We start from the raw sequence: 14,036 nt of genomic DNA, 5'->3' as shown, positions 1-14,036 counted from the left end.
GGAGGCGGCGCCGGGGCGCGCGAGGCGGCCGCCAACCGCCGCCACCCTCCCGCCCTCTCCCCGGGCGACGCCGGAAGTGACGGAAGGGCGTCAGGCGTCAGCGCGAACACCAAACGCATCGACCGCTCGCTCGGCGCTCATCTAGTCGCCCTGAGGACCGTGGCCCTTCCTGCGCTTACCCGCCCGCCCCACCCCCAGGGGGCGGGGTCTGCGCCGAGAGGGCGGGGGTCTGAACTGAGGGCGGGGTCTGCGCCGAGGGGGCGGGGTCTGCGCCGAGGGGCGGGGTCTGCGCCGAGGGGGCGGGGTCTGCGCCGAGGGGGCGGGGTCTGCGCCGAGGGGGCGGGGTCTGCGCCGAGAGGGGCTGGTGCTGCGGGAGGGGCCGCTCCTCCCGGGGCTCTCCGGGCCGGGTGGGGCCTGCGCTCCCGGCCGGGCCGCGGCACCCGAGGGGCCGTGGCGAGGTCCGCGTCCCCCCCGGTAACACCCCGCGGTTCCGGGGGACGTCGCTGCAGGGTTTCCCCCGCGGCGGTGGCGAGCGGGGCGGGGCGAGTCCCTTAGTAGGGGGACAGGTGTGGGGGGAGGGCCCAACGGCCGCCGCCAACTGCCGCCCTCGTGCCCCGGGCGCCTCTTCCTGCACTCCCTATAAATTAATAATCATTTTTTATACATTTCGGTAATGCTTGGAAAGTTCAGAGTTGTGCTCACGATGTTTTAAAAATTTTTCTTTGCCGAAGCTAGCATAGTAAATCAGTATGCGTGATAGATAGTACTGACAAGTATACTGACATTTAAGGTTAGCATTTTGAGAATAATTTTTAAGTGATAAATATCAAAAATTGAGTGTGTACTTCAGGCAGGCTTAAAAAAACAAAACTCCAAAACCTTTCAGCAAAACATTTCTGAAAAAAAGACAACTATTAGTAGTTGCTGAGAAAATAGAGCAACAGGCTTGTTGAGAGGTTCTAGCACTAAGTTGGGATTTCATTTTTTGGGGTTGAGGGTTTTTGCATTTGGCAAACTGTGATGGGGATGGTGCTTTTTGGTGTCTCCATAAAGAAGCAACTACCCCACTAACTTAAGTAAGTGAATGCAAGCTTTCACGTGGTCATTTGCTAGCTTCTTATAGCTAAATTCTCTAGGCATGTCATCTTTTAATATCTTTCCTATTATGGATATAGTAGCGTGATCATTTCTTTACCTTTTTTTTTTTTTTTTTTAAACCCTTTTACGGGTATTAGAATGGAGAACTTGCTTGTAGTGTAAATGACAACAAAGTATCCATCCATATGAAGTTTGAAGACAGTTAAAATACAAGAGAGGTAAGAGTTGGACTTTGATGAGTGCTGGAATGACTGAGTAGAAGCAGGCACATGGGAGGAAAGAGCAAGCCATGCTACTAAATAGGATTGGCTTATGGTTAAAGTTAAGTTTACTTGATTTAGTCATCAGAGATCTTCTGCCTAGTCCTAAAGAATACATGCTATTTTTTATTTCCAGTGCATTATTCTATTGCCATTATTCATATACCATCATTCAGCCTTGGAAGAATGTGGAGCAGGATGTATACTTGAGAATGTTTGGGCTTTTTTAAGTGAAGTGGAAGAATGGACCATGAGTAGGATGTTTATTATTGATCTCTCAGATGGTTTTGCAGTCTGCAATATGAGCACGTATGGATTACTGATAAAGCTGGAAAGCAAATTACATTTTCTTTTACTGGTTTTAAAAATGAAGTTAGGGCTTATGAAAGGTACTGGATTCAGACTCTGGAGACTGAACTGCTCTGTTTACCCACGAAATAGATGTTGTACATCACTAGCAGAGGCAGTGGAAATACCAAAGACCTTATGCCAAAGGTTCTCATTCTGCCTCTCTGTATTTCTTATTCTTGACCAAGTGAAGGTGCCAAAGGGCAAGTTCACTCTGTGGGCAGCTTAATTCTATGGCTTTCTTCTAGTATGCATAAGTTAAGATGCAAAATAATGATGGTTACAGTTATTACTGACAGAAAACTTTTGTTTGCTATAGTCAAACTTGGAAATGTCAACTTTATTGTGTTGGATCGTATTGTCTTTCTGGTCTTGCCTAGATTGTTTCTGCCTTTTGCTACTCTGAGACTCCTTGAATGTGAGCATTTAAAATTTCTCAAGTGTAAAATGGTGTCCATATACCCGTACTCCATTTAATGTGTTGTGTTGTGAATTAACAGAACAGAGCCATTTTTCTTGTTTGCAAAGGGGGACACAAATATGGAATGTTTCTAACAAGTGCACGTCCTGCTTTTTGCTAGTAAATTATGGGCAGTAATGTACTTGTACCATAGTATGTTTTACTATTAAGATTTAAAGGAGTAAAAGCATTTTCTCTGTACCCGCAAAAATTACCCACTACTGCAGGCATGTTTCCTCCTGAAACATGTAAATAAGTACACATATACACAAGCATTATCACCTGCTTGATAAATAAAATAAATTAATGAAGGGAAATAATGTATTTTTTTCTCAAGTTCAGTATGAAAGGCAAATTAGCACTGCTTTTAATAGTTTGAACCATCCTGTCAGTGCTATGAGACTTTGTTTGCTTTGTATAAATAATTCCAGAATCTACTGTGTTGACTAAAACATGATAAATGTAAATCGGTTTGTGACACTTGATACAGTTAAAAGGAATGTAATTTACTGCTTTTAATGTCTCTACCAGACATGATGGGGTATTACACAGAAATCTTCCTGTTTTTATATAAATTATACTTAGGGTTGCATACAAGTTGAATAAGTATTATGCAGAAGTTAGTATTGTTCTGATAAAAGTGTTCTTTGGCTGTCAGAATTTGTCCACTGAATCTGTGGGAATTAGATGAATGTAGAAACCTGATTGACAAAAGAAGAAAGGATGTTTATCTTCACAGTTGTAGAGTGCATAGCAACAGTTCCATTCTCCTACTGATTAATATAATGCTATTGTTAATTATGTAATACAGTACATTTCCTAGTAAGATTTCCTTACCAGTATCAGCTTTGTACAGATATTTATTTATTCATCGAGTGTGCTGTGGGACAACGTGACAAAAATAAATGAGACACCTATAGAAGAAAGACTTGCTTGGCTTTTTGCTGGGAATGTTTTTAAATTAAGTATATGTGCCTATCCACACTGGGGCTACCTAGTTAGGTATCACAATATCAATGTAATTTTTAAAAGGTTGTATTTTATCTTGTAAATATATGTTATTTAGACTTCTGTAATAAATGCTTTTCTGAACACTTTCCTGTCATTTTATATAATAAAATTCCAACTGAAATGATTTTTCTTAAGCCTGTTTCTTAAAAAAATTAATGTATTCCATGAAGTAATGCACTTTACTGCCTTAGAAGCTAAATTGTAGTTTTAACAGCAAAAAAAGTTCAATGATTATAGAATACCTCATTTGAAATGTGAAATACATCGCTTTATATTCAAGCTATTGTTTCTAGAATTATAAAGTTAAATTAAGTTCTGCCTCTGACATTGTAAAGTACTGTAATACTGATTTTTAAATTTTTAAATTGCACTTAAAACATGTAACATATGACCAGACAGATAATCTATTAAATGTGGATAACTCTGTAGATACGACTTCATTATTTCTGCCTTGTCAGCAGTGCATACACATGCTAGAACTCAGAAACCCAAATAATGTTTTTTTCCCCCAGAAAGAGTGGGTTTTCACATGTATTTTATTATTTGTTTGGAATAGCATCATAGGAAATTTCGCAGTCGTAACTGCTTCGCTATTAGAAAGCATGTTGTGCTTAAGGCAGACTGTATTTACATTTCTTTGAAATCTGTGGTGAGAAGGTTAAAGTAACATTACCAGTCAGTTTAGGTCACAAACAGCCTTCTTTTAAATAACTCATTTCTATTTATAAGCAGTTTTGAGCAGGGAGTATGACAGGAATTTGAGTGTATTACACTTGTGACACTACAGACTGGGCAGTTGAAAACTCTCACTTGTGCCTGCAGGTCTTTTGTTACACTGGAGACAATGGCAAAGCAAGTACCAATAGGGCAGGTGAGCGGACAGAATATTTTCTACCAGAAAACTTCTCACTGTCCTGTCACGTGTTGTTTGTAATAGTTTACGGCCTTCTTGTCTGTGCAGGCACAGGAGTTTGAACACAGGCCCAGCTTCTGAACTGAAGATGTGGTGGATGTTCTTTCTTGAAATGTAAGATTTGAGAAGTTTGCTGGGTAGGATTTTGACATTTTATGCATCCTGAGGATACAGGATGTGTACTGTGATGGCATATGAAATGGGAGCTTTGAGCTTGAGAGCTAATCTGAGAACAAGTATTGGGACAGATCAAAGGTCCATTAAGTCACTCTTTGACAGTCTAGGGAAGAGCATAGTAGCTGGGGAAACATTAAATAGTTGTTCTCCTTGCTTAGCCTCCTAACTTCTAGTAGTAATTTGTGTGGTGTTTGTGTCTAGATTGTTTAGTAGCCACTACTAGAAATCTTTTCCCTCATTTTGTCTATATTGCATCGAAGCCATTTATATTCTTGAGTTTCATAACATACACGGAGATACTGTAGGGAACTTAAATATATCCCAGCGGAGAATGTGTTTTAGGATGGAAGGGAACAGTAAAGGTTATAAAAAGGATAAGCAGAAGCATAATACAGTATTGCGAGAGCGATACGTGAACTTGAAAGGGAGATGTTTTGCAAGAAGCAGGGTATGTTCCTGGAAGAGAAAATAAGCAAAATTGTCTTAGTGTCAAGTAGTGCTGGAAAGGAAAGGTTGATGTTACTCAGGTAAAGAAATGGAGAACACCAGCTCTGTTTCATAGTTCTGGTTGGTGGCTCTAAGGAGAGAATAGGTTTGTACAAGCTTGGCTGGAGAATGAGGCCTTGTGAGAAAAATCAAAATATCTTATATTGTGTTGAAATAAATTTGAATAATAATAACAAGGCTTCAGAAGCTCATTCATCACCGTTTTAATATGACTTTAAACAGGATTGAAGTAATTTTTACATTTCAATAGTTTCTCATGATGAGTTAGTAAGTGATAATAACTTGGGTCAAAGAATTCTGTATACCTGGCTGATATGCTAGAAAAATAGTAGCCTGGGAGTTAGCCACAATAACAGTTTATAGCAATATACTGCATTTATTACCGAAGGCTTGGTGCAATAAATAATGAGTTTTATGTGTATTCTCAAGTTTTCTGAAGGCAAGAAAAGATTTGTGAGAAACACCATAAAGTAATGTAATTTGAAGAAATTAACATGTTACACATGGGAAGGTTTTGAAATGAATTCTCACATCATTTGTTTTGTATTCATGGATGTTTTTGTGATACTTTTATAATGGCTTGTGAATACCTTGCAAACATGAAATCACGGATAAAGCAGCACTCCTCTGAAGTAAAGATTTGTGACTGCTTTGTGGACATCAGAACGGGCATGCAGGGTACAATGGTATGCCCAAGTTTATCGGGACTTCAGTGGGTGAGGTAAGAAGTGAATGCAGATCTCCCTTTTGTTTCAGATCTTCCTTTTGTTTTAGGGCGATAGCAAAATTGTGATATGTGTGCCAACATGTTTAATTTTTTTTCCTTTGCAGTCTATGTTGCAGTTACCATAATCTACCGTCCATGTACCTGAATGGATCTAAAGAGTCTCCACTGAAAATGCTTTTGGTTAAGCTCATTTCTGTCAATACCAGATCAACATATCTTCAGGGCATGAAAATGTGTGCTGAAAAGAATGGCAAATATATATAGTAGAAAGAAAATTCATCATCAAAGCTATTCTCCATCAGTGGATGGAGTCTCTTTTAAACTGACATGTGCTTGGTTCAGGTTCCTATCTGAAAAAATTAGTTCAATTTCTGCAACAGGCTGGTGATCAAAAGTGTCAAAGATGGAGACTTTTGTAACTGCCAGATTCACCCTCTGGGATCTTCTTTGCTTTTAAGTTGCACTCTGGTTTGCCCCATAGGGTTTGGTGTTATTGATACTATTTTCTGTTATAGGAGCTGATTCATATATGTTTTTTCCACATTGTGGAATTGACTATATGCCAGTGATTTGTTAAGCATGTGCTACTATACAACTCCACACTTACTTCACTAATTTCAACTGGCCATAGGAAAACTTTGGATAACCTGATCGTTAACCGCTGGAGTGGGCCTGCAAAAGCATTGCTTTGCTTCGAAGTACTCGTGCTTCTGAGTACTAAGTGCTTCTAACTACTTCTATGTACTTTCATGTTAATATGTAAACCTAAGCAATCAACATCTTGTCTGCTCTTCTATGCTAAAAGGGTGTATAGAAAGTGCAAATTACTAAAACACTGTTAGAAATATGGAATAGCCAAGTTTAGCAGCTGTGCAGAAGTGAAGCAGGACCAGCAACACAACAGACTTTTTTTAATAGAAAGAAATCACCATTTTTCTCATGAAAGGTTTCCTTAATCACAATGCCTTATTGACTTTTGTTTTCCTGTGTTTTTTTCAGTGTTGTTTTGCTGTACAGAGACCACAAGCAGAACTAGTTAACTTTCATTGTGATATTGGCAGTGCACATTTACTGGTTTCATCTACTTTCTACCGAAGCGAACAGGACCTCTGGTCTCTTGTGCTAATGGTCTGGTGAAACCTGTTGGCAATACTCCTGCAAGACAACAGAGTGCTCCGTGTTTTTAGGTCTGTTCCCATGAGCAGTGTATGACTGTTGACAACATGACTGGGGCCAGCAGCTCTATGACTTTTGATTTATCACAAAATCTTTTCAGATTGAAGATTATTCATCCATATGATACTGAAAATGGGCTAAACCCATAGGAATTGGATCAGACGGAAGTTTGTTTCTTTCAATGGGCAGGAGAAAAGGATGAGGCAAGAGTAAACACACCTTATTTCCTCCAAGTACACTCTGAGTTCAAGTTCCTATTGCTGATGTTAAGAACAGGTAACAGTGCCATGACTGGAGACACATCTGAAGATAAAAGGTTTGGCCATTCTGGCCCTTGCTGTCTCATGCCTTTGCAGAATGAGTGAACCGGCATATTCAGGATCTCACCTGGATGTCTGAATTTGTGCAGAACCCTCAACAGACCATCACAGCTGATGATACTGGAGCCTTTAACTAGGTCAATAAAGATGACATAAAGTTGTTTATTTTGCTCTCTGTACTTTTTGCATAGCCACACCTTTTTTTGACTTTTTTTTTTCCAACAGTTGAGAGAGAAACTATATCTTACTGTTTCTGTGACAGGAATAGTCATTTTTCTCTTCCTGTATGTAAGCAGTGCCTGAATCATTGAACTCCTAAAGAACTGTGCCTCTTCTCATCTAACAGCAAATAGCTGTCTGTTTCCTAAATAGGTGATGCCCTGTGCATTGTCATCAGGAATTTTGCTGGAAATTGCTGACTTAAGAAATTTGTAAGTCACTGGAGAGATGAATTATAATTAAAAATATATGTATATATGTTTCACAGGCTTAATTGTAGCACCAAGAAGAGTAGAAAAACTTTATTAGATAAATATTTTGAAGTATAAAGAATGAATCACAAAAGACTTTTACACATTTTTTCCATAGTGATCCCATTTTATATCATTTTTGTCCAGAATGTTCAGCTTTTTTTTTTTTTTCTGAGTATGTTAGAGGAATACTAACTTCCTGTCCTGCTACTTCTGAATGTTGCAACAGTAACAAAAGAAGCTGAGGTGTTATGTGCATCTACCTAATAAGTCTCTTCTTTTTTTTCCCATCAATAAAAATACTCTCCTAATCTAATTTGGGCCTTCTTATTTGTTTTTATTACTATGACATTTAGATTCTTCAAGCAGGACACTGGTCGTGTTAGAGTGTATACAAACTTGTAGTAAACAAAGCTTTCTAAGTAGAGGAGTTTAAAATGTGAAATAAGGAAAGAAATAAATAACCTAGGAAGAGGGATCTGTGGGGACACTTTTTGCTTGTGCTGTGTATGGAGAGGTTCTGCAAACATTGTATACAACTTTATTATTTATTTATTTTTTTTCTTTTCTTGCCTGGTTCTACCTTAGAAATTCTCTGACAACTCAGTAGTGTTGCTCTAAACCTAAATTTCAGTTGCTGGACATCTGAGTCCCTGAGTAGTAGATTACCCTGTGATTTTTACTGCTTCAAGAAGTATCCAGCCAGGCAATGTGTGCCAGAAAATGCTATAACCCGTAGTTAAAAAACAACTAAACAAAAAACAACCAAAGAAATTAGTGTCTTGATCCATTTGAAAAGATAAAATTTCTATTTATGCTTATAGACTAAGTAGTGTAGTTGTCTCTTCCAGTTTTGAACTTCGTCAGTGTTAATTTCTCTTTTCTCCTTCTAAGCATTGTGTATTGGATGTTGGAAACAGAGCAAGATACCATGTATTAAAAGTCTATCTTCAGCAAAAAAAAATATTTTGTGGTATAACTAATGCAGATGACAGTGAGAAATTGTTATCTAGAAGTTATCCGCAATGTTCTGAAAGTTGTCTCATGTCATGCATGGCTTCATTGATTTCATTGGAAGTTCGTATGGAAGCAGTCAACATTTACCTGCACAGACAACCTGGGATATCAGATTCTTAATTGTGAGGGATGCTGTCCAAATGTGGGCTCGAGTCATCAGATGAAAATTCATTATGTTAGAAGGAGAGTTAAAAAAATGGCATTAAACCTGTTTCAAATTCTAGAACATGAGAAGAACTTGAAATACGGGAATAGTGTCAGAAAGATTTTGTTATTATTTATATTAAATTCTAAATATATTTGCATCATTTTTATAGCAGATGAATTACTCCCGTATGCATTAACTAATTAAAAAGCATGCATTTTTTGAGTGTTTATTGAGTCATGATAGGTACTTTATTTTTTATTTCATTTTTATTAACAACTCATGCACTAAATGAAAGGGAAAAGTTTACTGATTTTGCATGAAATTGCTAATTCCACAGCCTGTGAGCACCCATTACACCATGAAACAAAAAATAAAGTTCTACCTGCTACAAAAATGACTATATATGTATATATAAAATCACCACTATATTTGCCCTTAATTTTTCACTGGAGATAGTAATTGCAATAAAATAGCATACTGTCTTTCCAGTATGCTGAAATGTCAGATCATTTACTACTATAGTAGAGGAGTATATAGAAACTAGTTTTGCTTTACTGAGTAAATACCCAAGAACATTTTGATTATGAATAGGTAAGCATCGTTTATATGTGGGATGGCTGACTTTTCTCTATATGTCAAATCTATACAGATTAAGAGTCTGATGTAAATGTCAATATGAATCCAGGTATGACAGCTCTATTTATTTCTAAACATGATGTACAGTTCAGTGCTGCTTTCTGTCACCAAGTCTGCCTGAAAATAAGTGTGACATATGCATTTATTTAAAGAAACAGCCTACAGTCTGCTAAAGACATCATATAAAGAAAAATATCCTTTTCAATAAGGAAATTTGTTACTTGGCTATTTTAATGTGAGTTGTTTCTTCTTTGCAGCATGTCCACTATGTCTTTGGTAGCCAACCTGATTACCCCATATCATAAAAATTTAGTACCTTTCTACTGCAGTAGTTACTGGGTTATTGTTCATTTTGAAGGTATAATCAAGTCCATAAATTGCTAACTCTGCTGCTGAACTTGGGCCAATAATCTGAAGTCTTTTTTTCCCCGTGGTCCATCTTTTTCCTTTGCTAAGCATTTTAAACTGATACTTACAAACAAGTTAAGTAGCATTATAACATGTTCATTATTCTCGGTTTATTACAATTGTATTCCAGTTGCTTGGTTATATTGAAGGTGTTTTTTTCTTCTTCTGAAATTATAGCATTATTATTTTGAGCAGTCTGGTCAGTTCTACTTTTTGCCTTCAGCATGTTCTTCACATGACCCAAATCACATCTGCAATATGATTTGGTTGCCATATGCCAGAATCACTGTAGCTGGGGTCCATTAATTTTATATATATATATATATATATATATATATATATATAAAATATATTGTTTAGTGGTAACTGGAACAGTAGCAGTATTAATGATATGTGGGTGAGAAAGATGAAAATTATTTGGGGTGCAAAAGCTGGTGACAGAAATTCTTTCTCAAAGCAAGAACCATCAGGATTCCCTTTAAAGCATTAAAGGCAGTGTGGAACAATTTTCATTTAAAAAAAAAACAGTAGTATTTAGCTCCAGTGTAGCCAGTGCATTTAATTTTGAAGAGTAATCAATGAATTCTTTTTTTCATATTAACTAGAGAGAAGAAAAATAAATTGAAGGGAAAAATAAATATATTGCACAGATTCACTAAAACAACCTGTACCTGTAATTCTTCTTATGTTTTTGGCTCTACCTTGACTGGCAATCACAGTTGGTATCATTTTATTTAGGGAAGCATTAATTACAGCCCACCATTCTGAAAATATGCTCTACTATAGTTGCATTAGGAAAGCATCTTCTTCCATGAACATGTTCAGTTCATGGTTCTTTGCCTGTAAGACATAATGCTTCAACTGTCTTAAATGCAGTTGTTTGTAGGGAATAGCTATAACTCTGCAGGTTTTGAACCATCCTAGGAATTCTTTGGATGATAGTTCATGCATCAGTATGTATGCTTATTCTAGAGCTTACCAGCTAGAAACATTACTTTTAGCTGAAATAATCTGGACATATTTCAGTGAGTCTTCAAAATCAACATACATTGACTGAAAAAAGAATCCTTTGTGTAAGGATTTTACTAAGGATTCTTCAGTCTCTTGATGTTCAGTATTTTACATGCTGGAATACATGAAGGCATTTAAATTCTATGACTACAAAACAGATGTTTAAAGAGATGGTATGTGTTGGACATGATCTTAATAGGTGATGAACAGTGATGTTTCATGACTTAGACCACTCACCACATTTTCCATTATTAAGGAAATTGTCTGCATAGAAATGTGATCTTTTGGTCCAGCCATTTACCTATAATGATTGGAATTAGTACAGTGTTTGATAAATTTGAAGATAAATATAAACTGTAGTAAGTTTCTATGGTCATGAATACAAGTGTGAACAGCACTGTGGGTTAAGAGCAAAGTGTCTGTTGACTTCCAAACATAAAGAAAAGTCTGAAAAATTGGGCTTTGGCCTTGCTCTTTTTGTGGCCATGTGATCAAATGTCATTATGCTTAGCAAATATTGTATAAATTTAATGTTCTTTGGCAAAGATATTATTCAATTGGTTTATCAATGTAGCCTTAATGATAAGGTGTAAATGATAAGGTGTTTTCACATGATACTGGATTGAAGGTCTGGGAACAGGGCAAATGTTTTGTGTTGCTGTAGCACACACTGCTTGGCGATCTACACCTGGACTTTTGCTAGATTTAGTTTTGCTAGACTTTATATTTTCTTGGTCCTCACTGATGCTCTGCAAACCCAGAGAAAGACTTCAGATATCTGTTTTGTTTCAAATACTATTTTTCAGGTGAAAATGCTTTTCACTGTACAATTTAATTACATGTTTTCATAGGCAATAGATTTGGGTATATTATCCCTGTTCTTCAGAGTCACTAAGTGACTGACATGATTTCAGCTTTGAATGTGTGATCCAGTATTGCTTGTTCACTTGGGCACTTTGGTTGTTTGTTTGGTTGAGTGAAAGGGACACAAGGAATAAGATTGTGTTTTTCAGTGCCCTGGAAAGATGCCCCTAGAGGCGGCTTTTGTATACTTTCTGGTGGCAACTAAAATGGATATAATATTGAATGACACAAAGTATTTTGCAGTTTATTTGTCATGAACATTTAAGAGAGTGCAAGCAATATTCAAGGAGCAGGGGAGGGTAACCCAACAGTTCTGTTCATAATGTGATCTCTTGGTTATGAGCATGTCCAAAACCATCCATACTCATTTAACTCCTACTGTATTTTAACTGCTGAAAAAAATGTGAGGAGAACACTTTAACCATGAGTACCAGATAAATTTTGTTTATGAAATGTTTAATTTCAAATCTATTTTATGAATACTTTGCCCAAATATGGTTTTAGAAAAGTGTGTCAAAGAAGTGGTGTTTACAGAAGTGTCAGCAGCAATTTGTTAAAGGAAAGGCTGCACAGCTGTGATATTCTACATCCTCTGAAAATTGAGTAAAACTGTAGTTCTTAATGAATCCGCTTGTTCAAATTGAAACCATTCAAATTCTGAGAATTGCCAAGGCAAGACAGAGGATGTTTTTAAGCCAAGAGCAAATAGTAAACCTGAGATGGTGGCAGAATGAGACTATACCAGAAGTCTTGTGAACTCTCTCAGGTCAGTGGTTGACTAGCAAACATACTCCTTTTGACACAGCAAATTCTGCTGACAGCAATGTTGAGACCTCTCTTGCATATACCTATCTGATATCCACCTGATTTTAATTGCTAGATGTTCTGAAGTATGCTGAAGAGCATGATACCTAAATTCTACTTACTAAAAGTAGTGACCATAGTGCATTTTTAAACTCTTAGCCCTTTTAACTTGTATTCAAGTTTTGGAACTCGAGTTACTTCTAATAATCAGGATAATGATGTGTACAATAATGACCTTTAGAGTATGCTCTTTTTGTGCTCAGTTCATTTGTGCTACTACCATTTTCTTAGATGATCTTCAGCTCTCATTGCACTGTTGCATGTTCTGGTTTTATGGTAACTGTGAACAAATTCTTTAAGAGGTAGGCAGCCTTCACTAATGGCAGAAAATACATTTCTAAATGTATTAAACATCAGGTGTGGTACATACACACTCTTTATTGTGTTTTCTCAGATCACTAAGCATATGTGTCTAAGTTGTGAATGGTTTTTATTTGTTTACTTATTTTTATACTGGTAGAATATCTGATCAAGTATGATGTACATATAAGAGGCTTGTGCCCAGTAGACATAATCTACTCATAGCCTGTTCCTATCAGTTCCATAAACAGTGGTCTGAGATTTTTTTTTTTGTCTTGTGTAGGAAAAGTAATTGTGTACTCCTAGATGATAAAAGTATGCTGCACAGCTTTCATTGCTTATTGCTCAGATAACGTCTTACTAAAGACATTCAGGTCAAAGCAACTTTGTTAGACTTGGTATGGATCATTGCTTCCTTGAGGTAGTCCTCTCTTATGATTGCATCAATTCCATATCTAATAGCACAGATTTCTGCAGCTTGGTGTTTACTAGAAATGCCAGTGTAACTTCAAAGGGAATTGACACCAAAGAAACTAGATCAAAAAGTATGGTGTGATATACACATATGTATAAATGTTACTTTGTACATGACTCTTCCATCCCCTTTTGAGTATTAATTGCCCCAGAAGACCATGCCTGTTCTTTTCACAGGGATGGAAATAGAGAACATTTATAGAAATTAATGCTGTAGCCAGCACCAGGACCCTAACAAGTTAAAACGTATAAATAAATGTATTCCAATTACAAACTAATGCAGGTAATGGGTTTGTGGTACTTAGAGGGCTGGATCTGTTCTCTGACAGCCTGCAGACATTAGAGGCCCCTCATGACCAGCCTGCAATGTAGGCATTATGGAGTGATTTTTACTTTACTGCCTTTTCCATCAGATCATCCCCTTTCTTTCACACACAAGGTTAATTCACTTCTTGATCACATTATTTCCTCGCTGCTCTTTGACAATATAAAAATTCTGAGTGGACAGCTCAATCCCTCTTCCATCTCAGATTTGATTGTTATGGTATTGCCTGGCGTCCCTCAGAGGCCTCCAGCAGCCTTTGCTGCACTTTATGACACTTAAATGGCTGGGCTACAATTTCTCCATCTATTCACGAAATGCTGTTAATAACTCATTTCCAAAGAGGCCCTTCTTTATGTCTTGGCATTAAAGGATTTTTTATTAGGTGCCAGGATAGGTGACACACAGTCCCAGTAACCAAAGAGTTAATTAATCTGTTGAAATTTATTGCCTTTTATACTGCACTCAGTGTGACAGTCCCTAAGAGAAACAGATACTATATTTACAACCGAGCTGAAATATTCA

The sequence above is a fragment of the Tinamus guttatus genome, unplaced genomic scaffold, assembly GCF_059628265.1.
Source record: "Tinamus guttatus ecotype Peru unplaced genomic scaffold, ASM5962826v1 Tinamus_guttatus_pri_ptg000131l, whole genome shotgun sequence".
NCBI classification, from domain to species: domain Eukaryota; kingdom Metazoa; phylum Chordata; class Aves; order Tinamiformes; family Tinamidae; genus Tinamus; species Tinamus guttatus.
The sequence above is the reverse complement of the archived record's forward strand: the minus strand, read 5'-3'. Positions refer to the sequence as shown.